The 17710-nt window shown below is 37.3% G+C and overlaps 1 protein-coding gene across 1 annotated transcript in view; it reads left to right on the top strand.

The window, feature by feature from the left end:
• The window catches only part of LOC129765197 (coatomer subunit beta'), a 314457-nt gene that overhangs the window by 186065 nt on the left and 110682 nt on the right, over positions 1–17710 (top strand). The gene's annotated exons all lie outside the window — the stretch shown is intronic.

Below are 17710 nucleotides of genomic sequence, written 5' to 3'. Positions count from 1 at the left end.
AACATGGCGATAATTGATCCAACTATTGTCATTGAAAGGAGGCCTATGTCAATTGTTCCCCTACTACAAAATCTTCCAAATATTTGCGATCGAAGTGATTTTCAAGAAATCGATAATGAATTTAAGAAGATCCGGACTTCAGTGTAAACGAACGCCAATATGCTTGTTTCTTTTGAGGTACAATTCTATCCCCAAAAGGTATGACATTTATTTTGCCAAATAGGAAATATGATTACACCATTCTTCATTCTGACGTATCCCTCGGCAATCGTTGAGCGATAGTTTTCAGTATACATCTTGAACGAATCAAAACTGGGAAGTAGAACAGGAACAAAAACTATGCGAGGAATTCTAGCTTCCAAAAATTATGTAGAAATCAAAAATAATAAAGATGAATAAAAAGCAATTCCACGCCAAATCACCCGGTCGCAGACTCGAATCTCATCAATATCAAAATCTCAATTTTGATCATCATATCATCATATCCAAATCACGACTGGTTTTCGAAAAGGGAGTATTCAAAATCATTGATTGGACAGGTCTGTCATGCAAAACGAACAATTGCTCATTTGATCTTTAATTGGACATTTTTGTAAATATACCTTTGTGTGAGTTTCTAAGATATTATTTAGGAGTCTTTTCAACCATTTCCCAATAAAGGTGTTACAACCAAATTTTTTACACATTAATCATGTCATTTACTTAATTACTATTAACTGTTCATTTTAACTAGAATTTGTATTTTGCACACTGTACTAATGATTACTTGTTTCTCACATTGTTTTTTTTTCGTTTGTGTTGTATTTGTTGATGTGTCTAATTATAGGCCACAATCGGCTCTAGTGCGGTATGTCCGATTAGAAGCTAATCACTATATTAAGTTGGATATATCTCCAGAATATGTCATATGAATTGCATATGAAATGTTATTTTTATTATTGATTTTCCAACAACATTGTCAAACATCATATTTTAAGATCAGGATAAGTTAGAATAAAACAACATGTATAACAATGTATAATGTTAAAACATATGATAACAGGTAAATTATAAATGCCAATTACTTATATTGTCACTGTATATCGTAGTTTTTAATGCTAATATAAACAAAATTAAGAAAAAAATCGATTCTATCAGTTTTTTCGAATTGTTCCAGTTTTTCCCAGTATACTGAAGTCGCTTTTTACGCGGTTTTATTTTCGCGGCTTTTTTTACGCGGTTTTTGGAATTTACGCGGTTTATTTTTACGCGGATTTCGGAATTTACGCGGTTTTTTTACGCGGATTTCGGAATTTACGCGGTTTTTTTCAACGCGGATTTCGAAATTTACGCTGTTCTTTTTAACGCGGCTCGCATTAACCGCGTAAAAACTCAATATGCTAATTGATGTGACATTTCACGAAGTAAGTTTGTATTGTATCACTGATTAGTAGCTGAGAATTGAAAGAAGATACAGATAGCATGATTGTAGCATGCAAAAAAATTGAGGTAATCAATTGTTAGAGTATGGGTTGCATTTTAAACTACTAATTCACTGTTTGTTAGATTTTTACACGGATTTTGAAAATTACACAGTTTATTTTTACGCGGATTTTGGAATTTACGCGGATTTTGGAATTTACGCGCCACGTATCCCCCGAGTAAAAAGCGACTCCGGTGTATTTTTTTTCGAATTTTCCCAGCTTTTTAAAAAATTGGTTGGCAACTCTGGTTGTACATCGGGTGGTTAAAGGTGTAGAAAAAAATTTGCATATCGAAATGCAGATAATTTATTGTCTTTCACAGAAAAACTATTGAATTTTTTTTATTTATATTTTATTTTATTTATATTTATATATTTTAGTTATATTTTTGATGAACTTTTTGGACTTTTCCCTTTGATACCCTCCATTAAAGATTGGAATATCTGTTGGTCAACCTCAGCGGTCATTTCATTCCACGACTTTTTCACGTCTTCAGCATTCCGAGTCATTTTGCCACCTTTCATCAATTTCGGCTTGACAATTGCCCAATGTTTATCGATTGACCAGAGTTAAGGAGAATTGGGAGGATTGAGGTATTTTTCAATGTAATCGGCCCTATTGTACGGAACCACTGAAGCACCTCTCGTGGCAGCTTGTCAAATCTGGCTAAAATTTCATCGTTTATGTCGTTTATGCAGTCACTCTTCCCGATACATTTTCGAGTCCATTGTCTTGTTTGTGACGAGAACCTTGATTCTCTTTCTACAACTGCAAATCTCTTACCAAACTTTCTGGCTAATTTATTAGCGAAAACGAAACTAGATTTGCTGGTGACATCTCCACTGGTATTGGTAGCTGTCCAAAATCCATCTTCACGTATATTTCGACATCCATCAGCATGTATACATCGTACTTCGTCAATACCTTGTTGTACAACTTTCGAGCGCCTCTTTTGATCACAACATTTTGCTTCAGCGTCCTGTTTGGTTACTCGTAAGCACGTAAATTACGATAACCTTCTTGCATACGGGCTCTCCGGATGGTACTTTGGTTAGAGTTGTGTTTCGTGGTGATGTCGTAATCCGAGAGTCCCGGGTTCGCCTTTACTGTTCTCAAACACCTCTATTCCTGATCCCGATCGGGTTTGAAATTAGCAAATATGTGCATTTTGTAACCCTTCGAATTATTTCGATATTTGTTTTTCATTTTTGCAAGGATGCCAAATTTGCAGACATGTTCGCAATTTTACTAATATTTAATTTTTGTCGCGAACTCTATCCTGTTGCAGACTGCAGGGATATGGTATTTATTTTCTTTATGGCTTGATTCAGTTCTTAATTATATAGAAAATAAGTTATATTTCAAGGTGAAATTTGACTCTGTAAACGTTAGATAATAAGTAATTGAATCTGATTAATAAACGTTTTTGAAAAAAAATATAGCAAGTTGTGTCCAAGACACGACATCGTCATCGACATCGAACATCGTTCGTATAACGAAAACCAATCAGCACCAAACAAGCGTTCAACAAAGCATGCATACAGAGCCATACATTGTTGGCTTAAAGCGACTAAGAAAATAAACATTTCTCATCATTTTGCGCTATTCTCGAAAGAAACGCTTCTGAAACGCTCTCTCACACTCGAAATAAGCGTAGCTGTTATCCTTAGTGGAGAAAAAGTTTTGCTACTGGCAGGCGGAACCCAATCACATACAAAATTGTAGAACGACATTTACATTCCATGGCGAAACCAAGCCACTCACGAAATTCCTGAACAATTATTTTCTTGGTGAGCCGGTGATAGCCTAGTTTGATGATTCCCCACACAATTGTGTAGCTCAGAATCTTAATGGAATGGTGTCAGTTTGATGTAATGATTGCAATGTCAGAGACATCAGCGAGTAAGTAATTTGGTCGCGTCCACAGCTCAATCCGAAACGAAGACATGTAATGACGCAAAACAAGGAAGAACAAGCGATGTTCGTTGCGTCGTATCTAGAACAATACTAAAAGTTTGCATCAGCGATGTCCAACATTTATGCGCTAGGAAGAGATCGATCTTCTTCTTCTTTACTTTGTTCACGGAGACTTTAGATCATTCCCCTTCGTAGCTCGCCGATAAGCTGCTCGTTTTTAACGGCATGGGTAGGGAAGCTCATAAATGAGCAGAATAAGTGCATGGTAAAATGGAAATGCTTCTAGTTTTCATCAGTTCAAATCGTTTACACACCAGGCGATTGAATTATATAGCATAAAAAACAAATCTTAGGGAACTCCGATTCGTTTGGTACGTGAATCGCCAAAATTCATTCGCGCCAAAAATAGTTATTAACGTTCACTTTATTTCATAAAAACGTGACCTGTTTTCTGACTCGGCCCCCCTCATACAAGACGTAGTTCTACGTCAAAAAAAAGAGACCATTTGAAAACGGTCCGCAATCGGCTGTTCGGCAAAGCTTCCGTTTGATGTCGGAACAGAAGCGTTGTACCGCATTCAAGTCAACATTGCGAATGCATCTCTTGATTCTACCGATCAACTGTTTGTAATCCGTTTGTAATCGAATGAGTATATGGAAATGTGTATTAAGGAACGATTGTGTTTTTTGGCGTGATTCTATGACGCTTTATCCGATCAAAACACATATTGTCCACCCGCTTAATGTTTTTTTTTTTGAAACGGGATTAAAATTTTCTCCAAACATCCGTGCTGGTACACATCTTGATTGATAACCAAACTCGAGGGCTTGAGCCATGGCTTAGAAATAGCTCTCCTGGAAATGGCAATGTACAGCATAACTTTCTGTTCAAAGTTATGTTTAGACTCATATTTTTGTGTTCGAAGATGCAGTATAACTACCCATGGAATAGTATCAATCGTTTCCGGAAATGTGTGTCTTCGATAGAGGGAACCAGCTTTTGTCGTCAAAAACAGAACATTTTCGAGAATATTTTTTTATGAATTTCAGCGTCGAAATCTGTTTCTCAATGTATTCCGGAACTCTTGTCTTCTTCCGGCACTTTGTTCTGAATCTTTTCAACGTTTTGCAGGGGTACTGGTGAGAACAGTTTGAAGAATTCCGTTGATTTAGGGAATCCAGTACTTACGTATAGCGGCGTAGTGAGGGTAGACAGCGCCCCCGGCAAATGATGAAAATGGCGCCCCAAAAAGTACCACTTTTATCGATTTTCTCACTAATTTTGAGATTGTGATATTTTGTATAAATATGAGGAAAACTACTTGCTTATACCAATGTTCACTATGAGCAGTTTATTCGTATTTAAAAGGCTAGAAATATCATTACCAGCTTCGTGCGTGCTTTAGTTAAAGCAAAATGGTCTGAAATTGCATCAAAATCAAAGTCTTAGCGATTCTTTCTCGTTCGAATGAATTGCCAAGCCATTGAGTCGGCCTTAGCTTATTATAGAATGCAGATAATTTTCAATCAAGTTCGCACGATCCAACTCAAGCGCAGTCTCGATGTTAGGATAAAATGTATCGAGAGAATATCTGAGAATAATGTTAAAGATGCCTTAGAGCATCGAAGAGTTCAGGTCAGAGAATTGGTCCTTCATCGATGTCTTAAACACTTCCACCTCTGATACAAGTTCCTCTGATTCAACATCTGATCCATGATCCTTATCCAATTGATCCATGACTATAGATGTTAGTCAGTCTCTCGTTATAAATGAAAAATCTGATGCTATATCCGCTATAGCAGGGGTGGCCAAACTTCTCATCAACTCTTCCTACCAATACAATATGTTTTTTTAAGTCATCGTTAATAAGTAGTAGTTTGATTGTAAAATGTTGTTTTAGGTAACGAGAATAATGATTTCTTCTCAAAAACTAGTTAGTTATAATAACAATAGGCTCTTTTATTTTTTATGTTTTTATTTTTATTGCGAACAATTTTATAATTAGTAATCTGTCAAAGGAGAGCGATGTTTTGTTTCGATTGTATTCATAGTAGAAAAAATTGTTTTCGGGTATAAGTATATCCGAAAAATGTTATCAACAACACATTTCCTCGCCAAGTAAATTACAATAAGCGCAGTGAATATATTTTTGAAATTGAAATGCTTTTAAAATCAAGCGCTTCATATCTCTTGATTTAAAAAAATATATCGCCATGAAAATTGAAGATTTAATTTTCAATCAATGATTTTTAATTCATTGACATTTCTTCTATGTTGATTCCATCATTGAATGGAAATGACATGAATTATATTATGAATTATATTTTTTTGGAAATATCTTCAAATCTTCTGTCGAACTCATTTCATATCAAAGAAATTTAATCTGCATAACGATCGTATCAATGTGTTTTAGTTTTCTGATTCAGTCGCAATGTTTTCGAATTGATTTAAACTTCGTCTCCTAAATTGTGCTTTAAAGAGTGTTTGCAGTTTTTTTTCGTTGATGTTTCAAATTTATTTCATTTTGATGATGACACAATGAAAAACGAGATCATGCACCCACTTATTGAGGATATGATTTATTGGCAGTTGCCATTAATTCTTTTTAAAAAAAACTGCCAAGTTTTTTTTCGGGGTGTAATAATAATCCTCCAATATTTGATCCACAATTCTCTTGCCCTGAACTTGCGTTTCTGAAAACTGCTTTTTATACGTAGTTAACTATTTTAACTAACGATATTGACTATTTTGAGAGCCAAATTCCTCACATCATCGGATTTCAATATTTTTGCGCACAGTATTTGCTGATGGATATAATGGTAGTTGATATCATCAGTTTTGCAATTATTCATAAATCCATTATGACTTCCAACCGAGCTCCATAAGTCATAATCGATAACAATTTTTGTATTGGAAATCATGCTTTAGTGATGGAGGACTTGAACGTGTTGTATATGTCGTTTGTTCTTTCATTGATGAAAATTTGTAAAAAATACATCCTTATTAGACATATCCTGCAAAAACATCCTTTTGGATATACACTGGAGTCACTTCTTGCGCGGGGGATACGTGCTGCGTAAAAAAAACCGCGTAAATTCCAAAATCCGCGTAAATATAAACCGGGTAAATTTAAAAAACCGTATAGAAATCTAACAAACAGTGAATTGTTAATTAAAATTGCAACTCATATTCTAACAATTGATTAGCTGATTTTTTTTGTATGCGTAAATCAAGATATCTGTATCTTCTTTTATTTCTCCGCTACTAATCAGTGATACAATACAAAGATATTTCGTGAAAAATCACACCAATTAGCACATTGAATTTGTACGCGGTTGATACGTGCTGCGTAAAAAAAACTGCGTAAATTTCGAAATCCGCGTAAAAAAACCGCATAAATTCCGAAATCCGCGTGAATTCCAAAAAACCGCGTTAAAAACACCTCGTAAAATAAAATCGTGTATAAAAAACTGCGCAACAAGCGACTTCAGTGTACATAACTATGTGGTATCAGTTGATTCGTCGAGTTGTAAGAATGCAACCGGAAATCATAAATACTTTCTATCAGCATCTCATTCAAATTTCAACTTTTGACTTCTGTTCTATGTATAACTGTGTTTCTTGACAGCGACTTTTTTTAATCAAAGCAATTATTTCAGATTCATTGTTAAAATTATCAAACAAAATTTCTCAAGGTGCAATAAAACTTCTGATCGAAAAAACATTTTTTTTTTGCATTTTTTTAGCATTTGATTTCGTTGGAAAGTTACAGCCAAAAAATGGGGTCACCTCAAGAGATGTAGTATTGCTGTACGAATTTTTAAACGCGTTTTTTCAGCTGGGTGTATCGATGCCTCAGGATTTACTCGATCGATACAACTGAAATTTGTTTTCAGCATGTCAAAATGGATTATCTGAAGCGTTGCATAGCCGTTTTCTTACATTTATTTTTTAGGGATTTTTATGAGCTTTCAAACACCGATTTTTGATGAAAATAACTAATTTTTAACAAAAATGGCCACCATTTTTTTTGGATTTTCAAAAACCCCTATGTGGTATTGTCCTGAAGGTTCAAAATATTTATTGGAATTCGTTTTGCGACACCCCGTTGCTTCATAACCGATACCAAGGTACCGATACCAAGGTACCGATTTTCAGACAGCATCTACGCATCCAGCTGTCAACAGCGTAAAGATCATTGTTCGTACATTAAACAATCGTTCGAATTGTGCGTTATATCGAAGCATAATAAAGTACTCACACACGTAGTCTATAATACATTATTGTGTTGCTGTTTTAGTAAAGTTAATGAATAACTTCAATCAGAAGACGAAGCCAGCCTTTCTCATGATGTTTCCCTTCGTACTGTTGATTGAAGCTTGATTCATTTAGAATCCGGAATCACAAAACCAGCTGTATTTCGGGATTGGTTGAAGGTACATAACTTGTTTTAGCACCACAGTACAGATAATTCATTGTTCTATCAGGAAAAAAAATATTGATTTTTTTTTCCTTTACACTTTGGAAATATGTACGTTACATCGAGTGACGTTATATCGAGGGTACGTTACATCGAAGTTTCCCTTTATCCGGAAAAAAAAATCACGAAAATTCATTATTTTTCGACCTTCCAGATAGGGGCCCTCCCATAGGAAATAACTGTAAAACAACGCCTAGCATGGAGGAGCGCCCAGGCATACGTAGCAAAAAATTAAAAGGCTATTGATAAAATGTGATGTGATGTTGTTTCAGTTTTGCGAAAATCAAAGAGAGGTTATTGATATCATGTACGTACAGAAGCAACTACTCATGATGGATATTTTTTACTCAAATGAAAGATGAAATGTAATCCGGAAAAAAATTGCAATTGAAAATTCATGGATTTTGGCGCCCCAAAGGGCCAGCGCCCCCGGAAAATGCCGGGTTTGCCGCCTGCACACTACGCTACTGCTTACGTATTAGCGTCACCGGAGCTGAAATTCAATAAATAGCAATTTTATTTTTCGCACGGGCACTCTGTTATCTTTTGTATTTAGTGCTACGAAAATGCGTATTTGTGATTTGCGGTATTTACGTATGATCGCCACCGAAGCATATCTTTCAATATAAGTTCAACCGGGCAAACGTAATGCACCAGGCAAACGTATGCCGTCCGAAGGTGATGAACATTTTTTATGGGGTAACTTTTTGAAATTGGAGATGACCATCTTCATTGGCACCCTAATGTACATACTGTTTCAATAATGATTTAAACAAATTTGGACGAAAAAAGCGCAAGAAATGGACATAATATTTATGGTGACCACTATGCCTCCCACTTCCCCTAAATCTAATACTTGCATTTTTGCCGGGAAAATGTAGCCGATATTGGGGATCATGGTTCTGCTTGACATAAATATATGTGTTAGTACGGTAGTAAATGCCTATATATTGGTAGCATGTACCAAAAATGTTCGTTATATTTACTTATTATTTCTCTCAGCAAGGGACCTCAGGGCATAGCTTGTTGGTTTAACTAAACTCAATTATTTCGCAATATTCGACCAGATCATGTCGAAATTTGTAAATAAATTTCTCCTATCGGTGTACTTCGATTTTTTCTTTCATTTTGTGTGCTTTGATATATGGATGAATGCGTTTTCTCAATCACTCTTCTTTATAGGCTTTCGAGTCCGCAGTTTTATTTGAAATGAAAAAAAAATTTTAGTCGACAAAAATCCCATGAGTAAACTTGATAAACATGCTGGTGACATATCCTCGAACTTTTGCGATATTTTCCATCATTCACAACGCCAACACTGAATGAATTGTAGTAAATCTTTCGCCACTGAAAGAGCATACCTTTCAGAACGATCTGTTGTCAAAACATTCCAAATCCAATCACTGGGAGCGCTTCAAAAAAATTGGCAGCTCGTCCATATTTTAAGAGATTATTTAAAATTGGGAAACGCTGCATTGCGGAAGTATTATTAATATCCAATGTTATTGAAAAAACATAAACTCTCTCAAGCCGAGACTTCATTAAACTCTCTTTAAAATGAATCAGTTTCAGATTACAGCTATTTCCCAATGTTCATAATCACATAATGACTCTTGAAACGTCTCCCCTGTAGAGAAACATATTTATTTGTAAGCAGGGGACAGCGTTCGCTACCATTTTTTCTAAAGGGCCAGTTTGTTGAGATTTCTTTATAGAGAAATTGAAGCTTAATATGCGCATACTTTGTTCCCTTCGTTTCCATTCTGCCAAAGCATTTGCCGTTTTGTTTCCTACGCCCTTTGCGAATTCCACCTAACACAACAGCGAAGGTGGCGTACATTACCGATAAAGACATTTGTTGCACGGCGCCTTTTCCCCTATGGGAACCCGCATGTTAGTCTCAATTGAGGGGTGGCATGTTTCACAACCCTTCGGTCTTTCCACTATGCATAAATTGATCCTCCCTTCCTCGCACGCGCACATTCCTGAGGCTTTGCGCCTCAAATGGCAACAGGAAACATCGATTTTTATCTCCAGGAAAAATGAATGTATTTTCACAGAAAATAACTTGTCACTAAAAATCATGGAGGATTCAATTGCCGACAACATATGACACACAAGGCTTATTGCATGATATGTGATGAACGATGTTTTCCACATCTTGTGTGCAACCGAGCTGACAAAATCATCGAACACAAACTACACAAATCCCGGTGAACACATCTAGCGTCAGGTCGTACCATAACTGTCGGAATTGTTTGTGTTAATTTAAAATTTAAATGTCAAACGTTATTGTACCCGGCTGACGATATTTTCACTCGGCCCGATAGTGCGTATATATTTGCCCGTCCAACCGCTTGTTTACCTTCCGCGTGCTCCAAGTTTATCGGGGTTCACAGAAGGATAAATATTTTCGCTCAGTCATATTGCTCTACCCCAAACATAACGGGCCACCCCACTGACCACCGCCACCACCACACCCCATGAATAATATATTGAAATGGGAATCAATATTTTTGTTATTTGTTTACAACTCGATTTATTAATATAATACCATGTAATTCACTTCCCAGCTCCGAGGCTATTGGGCGGTAGCGAAGCGAATGGCGGGCTTGTATTATAGGCTCAAAATTTACATACTGAAACAGTCTCAGTCTCGCTTGAAGCTAAAGCTCTGATACGGGCAGGAAAATGGCAGCTAATATATTTGACATCAGAGGGGCCATTCGATGTCCAGCTGGACCGATGCATCGGCTGCAGTCCACGGCTATCAATATGCAAGAGCCGATTAAAATAATTCATGACATTTTATTTGCTCTCCGTCTATATGGATGTGTGCACCGGCGTCTCTGAGCGTGACGGGGAATGGACGTTTAATTTCCATAACTAATGTAAAGCTACGGAAAACAACGGAAACAAATGTGGATATTACTTTCGTGGTTTATGATCAAATCGAATGCCAGGACTGCTACCATCTCTGACGTTTGAAGAAAAAACCATCAACCCCGAAATAACGTCAATCATCGTCGCCAAATGTCATGCAATTATCACTGAATACCACTAATTGCAATTTAATCATTCACCACCACCACTGCCCACTGCCACAATAGGCCAAAAATGCATCTGCTGTGCAAACAAACAACAACCAAGCGCCAAACAATGCCACATTTCGAAACAATGGCAGCAAATGCATTTGCGTGAGCCTGATGCCGGCTCACGTATTTCACAGCCAGCAACAGAATCATATGGCGGCAGGCGCCGATTGATTACCGGCGTACGACATTACTTCAAACCTCATTGTCTCACTCACAGTGGAGCGCTAATAAATGCACAATTCAGAGCAGAAAAAAAGTTTCCCAACGCATACAGCGCTCGCCGTCGATAAGCCCGAGCGTCATTGACGCCCGGTAAATCCTTTCGAATCGATAGATTTTGTGTGGAGTGGAACAATACAAAAAAAATACACTGAAAAAGTTTACAGGTTTCCCTCGCATGAAACTGTCAAAAACTGACAGTAGCAAGGGGAAATGCAGCTATCACGAGCGAGATTTTCTATTGTTATCTTTGTCGGTGCATTCCCAGCTGTCGATGGGAACGCAATCCTGGCGGCAGGAAAAAATTGAATTCATCAGCTTCGCCTCAGTATTGGAACCCGAAACAATGCACCGGTAAACGGATCAAATTTAGCAGCGTTTTGTTCGCGCAATGGCTGAATTCGGCGAACGGCGGAGAACAAATCCTGAGCTGGTGTTTGATGCAGTGTGCCAATTGCACGTGGAGAACAGTTTCAGTCGATTGTTTGTTGCCTTATTTATTGGTAAAATTTGATATGTGTTCCCGCGAAGTCGATTAAAGCGATGCGTCACTAGTAATTGTCACAGAACTTCTCAAAACATCTAAGAAAATTGACACTTGTGTACAGTGATAGACATAAAAAAGCCCATCATGCATATTCAAAAACTTTTCTCAATTTCTGGACTAGGTATTTCATTAAAAACTACTACTGCTATTTCATAGAATTGTATATTAACTATTACTCTTCCAAGTAAGTAACAAGTTTTGCCATTTTCGGTCGATTTTTTCACTTTCTTACATAACTTATTTAAAGTATGCAAATATACGATGACAAAAATAAAAGCCCACTCTAAAAAAAATATTTAAAATCATTCAAAACCTTTGATTAACCCCTTGTTTCCACAATGTGCGATATTATTTACAAACTTTCAGTGATTCAGTTGACGTGATATAAACAAAGTGTTGTTTACGTTGGCACATAAAAGTTGTTGAAATAGTTGTTCAAAGAGTTTTCAACAAAATCAAAATGGATGGAACGAAAATCAGCATGCAAGTCCGATATCTTGTCGTAAGGGATCATTTGCAGCAGATTTCACAGCGGAAGATTGCAGAGAAGTTCGGAACAAGCCAGGGAGTAGTCCGTGGAATTGTGCACTAACACAAAGCTTATGGTTTGCTTGCTGACAAATCCGGAAGAGGCCGTCGTCGGAATACCGATAGCCGAACGGATCAACGAATCATCCGGGAAATGGCAGTATCGGCCAGAACCGTGTGCCGCAGACTAGCTGAGCATAGACTCAAAAGCAGATTCACAAAAAAAACCGTCCATTTATCAGAAAGAAAAATAAACTGAATCTTCCCGAAAACATGTTAACAAACCCAAACACTTTCAGAACAATGTAAGGTAAATGATTTTGGTTTGTCCAGTCGAAAATATGATCATGGTTTGTTCACTTTTTTGAATGCTCTAATTTAGCACACCTTTGTCAAATCAGGTATTTGAATGTTTCAAAACATATAAACAAAATTGTCTTTTTCTTGATTTACAGTAGTTTTATAGTATATTTTTACGTAATCACATGTTTTAAAGGATGATAAAATACACCTTCTATTGATGTCAATGCTCCCCTCAATTGAGCTAACTTTTAATCGATCACCAGATGATTATTTGGCACATATTCAGACCTTTTCTGGATTATAACACTTACAAATATTGTAAACATCATGCTTGAACACCATTTGTATCAGATTTACATAGATAAATCATTAAATTAACGCATTTTGATGAACTCAATTCTGATCATGAGTTGTCCAATTCAATAGTGTAGTTTTGTCCACGTGATTTCTATGGCAACCGCTTGGCGCGCTTCAGTTTGTTTATTGTGTCCTTCGCGCATGGCATAAATAAAGTTTCTCTGTATTGAGTGTGTTGAGGGTAACACTTTTAAAATGCCCAAAAAAAAGGCAATATTCTAAAGAAAGCCTAAATTGTGAATGGATCAATATGATGACAATAAACGAATGTTTTCATTCAAAAATGGTGATTTCTAAAGACGGACAAATCATGATCATTTTTTGGACAAACCATCATCAGAGGCGGTCAAACCAATTCCTCCTTGTGGAAAATCGTTGAAAAACATAACAATTTAAATAATTTCAGCACCTTATGGCAGTATTAGCAACTAGAGACTTGGGGCTTTTCAACAAACCCAAACACGTATCGATTATATGTGATTTTCATGAAGAAAAATCGATTTGTATTTACTAGTTGCGTAAAAACATCCCAAATTGGACAAACCAAGGTCATTTACCTTACTTTGGACTGACGAATCGAAATTTGAGCTTTTCAACAAGAAGCGACGCGAAAGAGTGTGGCGGAAGGATGGTTAAGGATTGCAGAAAAGTCATTTGTAGGCTATAGTCAAGCACGGAGAGGATGCAATGTAATTGTGCGAGGATGGCTGGTGTTGAAAATCTGGAGCGAATTCACGGAATCATGACAACAGATGTCTACGTTGACATGCTCAAGGATAACCTGAAGGAATCGCTTCAAAAACTGGCCTACGAAACAGCTTATTTCACGGCTCTCCAGAAGGCGTGGAACGGAATCGACCCTTAGCACCTTCAGAACTTTGCTCGATAATATGCCCATAGATGATTAGGTGATTGGTAGTCTCCAACAGGTCATTCAAGCTTCAGGAGGCCACACTAAATATTGATGCTTTTAGCTTTTTTGCTTTTATTGTGTGATTCGTTATTTCTCGAATTCGGGATTTTATACTTGTTTCAATTTTATTTTGCGTGCCTTTAAAATGAAATGTTTGGTTTAAGTTTTGTGAATCAAACCCATATGATGGAAATGCAATGAAAATGTGTTTTTATTATAAAGAGTCATGAAATTGCTATTTCAACTTAACCAAATTTCTCAATTTTGTTTTTATTCAAACAAAATTGAGAAACCGTTATCTAATGTTGTTTTTAATACAATGTAAACAACACTTTGTTCATATCACTTTAATATCGATTGCCAACAATTCCGCACATCTATTACTGTCATAACATGAAGCGACGAGTGGTTACTCAAAGGTTTTGAGTGACTTTAATCTTATTTTTTGGGGGTGGACGCATATTTGCACACATTAAAGAGGTCATGTAAGGGAGTGAACAAAATCTAACAAAAATGGCTTGTTGTTAAGACTTGTTAATCAATTGAAAGAGTAATATTTAACAAACAATTCTATAAAATTACGATAGTAGTTTTCGATAAAATAGTCCAGAAATTGAGAAAAGTTTCTAAACATCCAAGATATTCTTTTTTCATGCCTATCACTGCATGACATGGTGCTCCAACTTGTTGAAAAACAATATTCTAGTGATCATCGAAGTTTTCTTGAATCCACGGAAAAACTTGATCCTTCAAAGTGTCCATGTAGACTTCAGTGTCCACTTTTAAATCTGATTTTATGAAAAATGAAGGCATTTTAAATCGATTCGATGTAACCTCATCCAAATACCATGACTCCAGGGGGATGATTGGTGGTAATCTTAAATTTCACATTTACATTTTCAGGCTTCAGGAGTAAAACATACTTATCCGTTCGTGTACTGGATACCGGTACAGTCGAATAAAGTTTCGAATCTGAGAACACGATGATCAGTTGCTTCTTTTCAAAATGAGACAACATTCGTTTCGAGCGCTCAAACCACACTGCTTCGATTCGTTCCGTTATCAAATGGTGCATTCACAAACTACAGTTGTTTAAGTGTCACTAGTTGAGCCTTAGTATAGAAAATGGAAAAAGAGGCAAATCGTATTTTTTTTTTAAATGACACACTTTTTAAATGTTGGAAACTCGCTATACCAAGTGTCTAGGCCTCGAAGGAAACTATGCTGAGGAATAAATACAGCTTCGCCCAAAAAAACTATTGTTTTCATTAAAAATCCCGGGACTTTTCAGCTCATGTAGTAAATAGATTGTACCATTTCGACGAAAACGACGACATAATCAGGATTGCCAACATTTGTGGCACCGTAGACTTGACCATAGGGTTGTATTTGGAGGGATGAAGAACTGTGAAGTTCATCTAAAGTGTGAATATTGCCTTGAAGGGAAGATGGCACGTCCTGCGTATTGCTTCAGAAGGGAGCTATTTTCATGGCGACAATATAAATTTACATGATTTACAAAACTTATGGGTGGTTTGCGGATATTATCTAATTGAACGATGACCATTGCAGATACACAATGATATATTATTTAAGGATAAATCTGGTGTTGAAGGCAAGATTCTCGAATACGTCCGTTTTGTGGAAAACCAGTTCGGGAAGAAGCCTTCCTCTTCTTCTTGGATGACACTAACGTTTCCAGTGGAACATTTGACATTTTGCATCATTTTTTTTGTTAGTAGTACTTAGTTGAGATTTCTATGCCGAATAACACGCCTTGAATGTATTCTGGAGTGGCAAGCTCTAAAATACACGTGACTACATATTTTTTGACGAAAAATCTTCCGGCCAGAACGGGAATCGAACCCGAACCCCCGGCATGATAATGTGTGACGCTAACCACTCGACCACGGGAGCGCTAAGCCTAAACAAAATGGCGTGACCGAAAAAAAGAATAGGACCTTGAATATTGACTTGTTGACAGACCAGGCTGCCATCCAGCGCAGTAGGTGTTACACCATTCGGGATTTGGTTTGATAAAAAGCCTGAAATCAAGCATTTGAAGGTTTTTGGCTGCAACTGAGAAGGATGTTGGAGAAATTTCTGTCCGTTTTTTGAGTGAAGGAGATCCTGTCGCGAAGAAAGATGAACATCCCGAAGAACTAGATTTTCCCAAGACTGAAAACGAAAGCGACTGTCGGCAGCAGAATTCGGTAGAAGATACAACATACTCCGAATCAGTGCCGACGTTCATCTCGACCGAACATTGGTGTTTTTTTTCGCAAGGATGTAAGGACTCCTTTAGACTTACCGTAAATCTACAGGCTGAACCGAAGGCGGGCGCGGAAGCTGTTTTAAGGTCTGAGCATGTTAAAAGTCGAAGGTCGCAATGTGAGAAAGAAATGGTATTGCACATGGGAAATTCTTCGATCTACCTTCAAAACACAAGCTAATAGGATGCAAATGAGTTTTCAAACGAAAAGGATATGAGACTGTTCAAATGCAATCCTATGGTGCAAAGATTTTCTCAAAAATGCTGGTTCGTCACGTAGACATCAAAACGGTGTACTTATATGGGGAGCTTCAGGAAGAGATCTATATGAAGCAACCTTGGACTTCACGGGCATCAACATGAATGTCGTATGCCCATTGAGACGCGGTTAAAGGACTCAAGCAGGCCGCAAGAGTCGTGAGCCGTAGAATTGATGATGTGTTCGAGAAGCATGGGTTCCAGTCGTCAACTGCAGATCCCTGACTGTACGGTGTCCGAACGCAGAATTCAATAACATCGTCGTTATTGCGAAGACAGAATCGGTGTACAACCATTTGGTGAAAGCATTACTAGCGGAGTTCAAAAAACGGAGTTAAGTGATTACGTTCCTTTCTGGGAATTCAAGTTTGAATGAAGTTTGTTCATAACCAGAAGAACTACATAACGAAAGTGCTATCACCTTTCCAGATTGTGAATGCGAATGCATCCAACATTGACAACCAGCTTTCTTCAACAAGAGAAGGAGTATAACCATTTCAAAAGCAGTTCCAGAGTTCACTAGGAGCCATCAATACAAACCCTGAAGTGACCGTCGCAACCTCTATTCTTGGAAGACGTGTATCGAAGCCTATTAAAGCTGACTGGAATGAAGGTAAAAGAGTTTTAAGTTTTATCAAGGGTACAATCGACCACGAATTACATTTTGGGGTCACAGAACAATTTGGACTTGAAGTCTTTGCCGATGCAGATTGGGAAGGTGAAGCCGACGACCGGAAATCGAATACCGGTTGCATCTTCAAGCTGTACGGTGGACAACTAGAAATACAACAAACAGGCTGGAATTTTATTGTCAAGCACACAAGCGGAATACATCGCGCTTGCTGAATGTCTTCAAGGATTCGAAAGTTGATGAACGACCTTAAAAACTTAAGCTACCGATATAGGTAAATGAAGACAATCTGAGTTGTATTGCTCTTTCTGTTGCTGATAGGAACACCCGCAAGTCGAATCTCACTGACACGAAGTACTGTTTCGTAAAGGACCTTGTGGAGAACGACATCGTAATCCTACAGTACTGTCCAAAGGATATTATGAAGGCAGGCCTGTTTACCAAGCCTCTGGGGGCAATGAAGCTGAAGCAGATAGTTACGAAAAACTATTGGTATCAAATCGAACAATGTTGTGGAGCACCATTGTCGACAACATGGCATTATAGCAACATAACTGTTCAACAGAGAACCAACTTAGCAGCAAAGGTGTTAGCATGGTTACCTTGTTGTGTACTTTCCATAAAGATTTTCATTTTTACTTCTTCAAACCCTATTTGTATCCAGCGTATCATTATTTGCTCGCTAATAAAGTTTTATGAACGATTTCAGTGATTTTGCAAAACAGA

Source organism: Toxorhynchites rutilus, chromosome 2 (assembly GCF_029784135.1).
Source record: "Toxorhynchites rutilus septentrionalis strain SRP chromosome 2, ASM2978413v1, whole genome shotgun sequence".
Taxonomy (NCBI): domain Eukaryota; kingdom Metazoa; phylum Arthropoda; class Insecta; order Diptera; family Culicidae; genus Toxorhynchites; species Toxorhynchites rutilus.
This window is presented reverse-complemented; position numbering and strand designations above follow the sequence as displayed.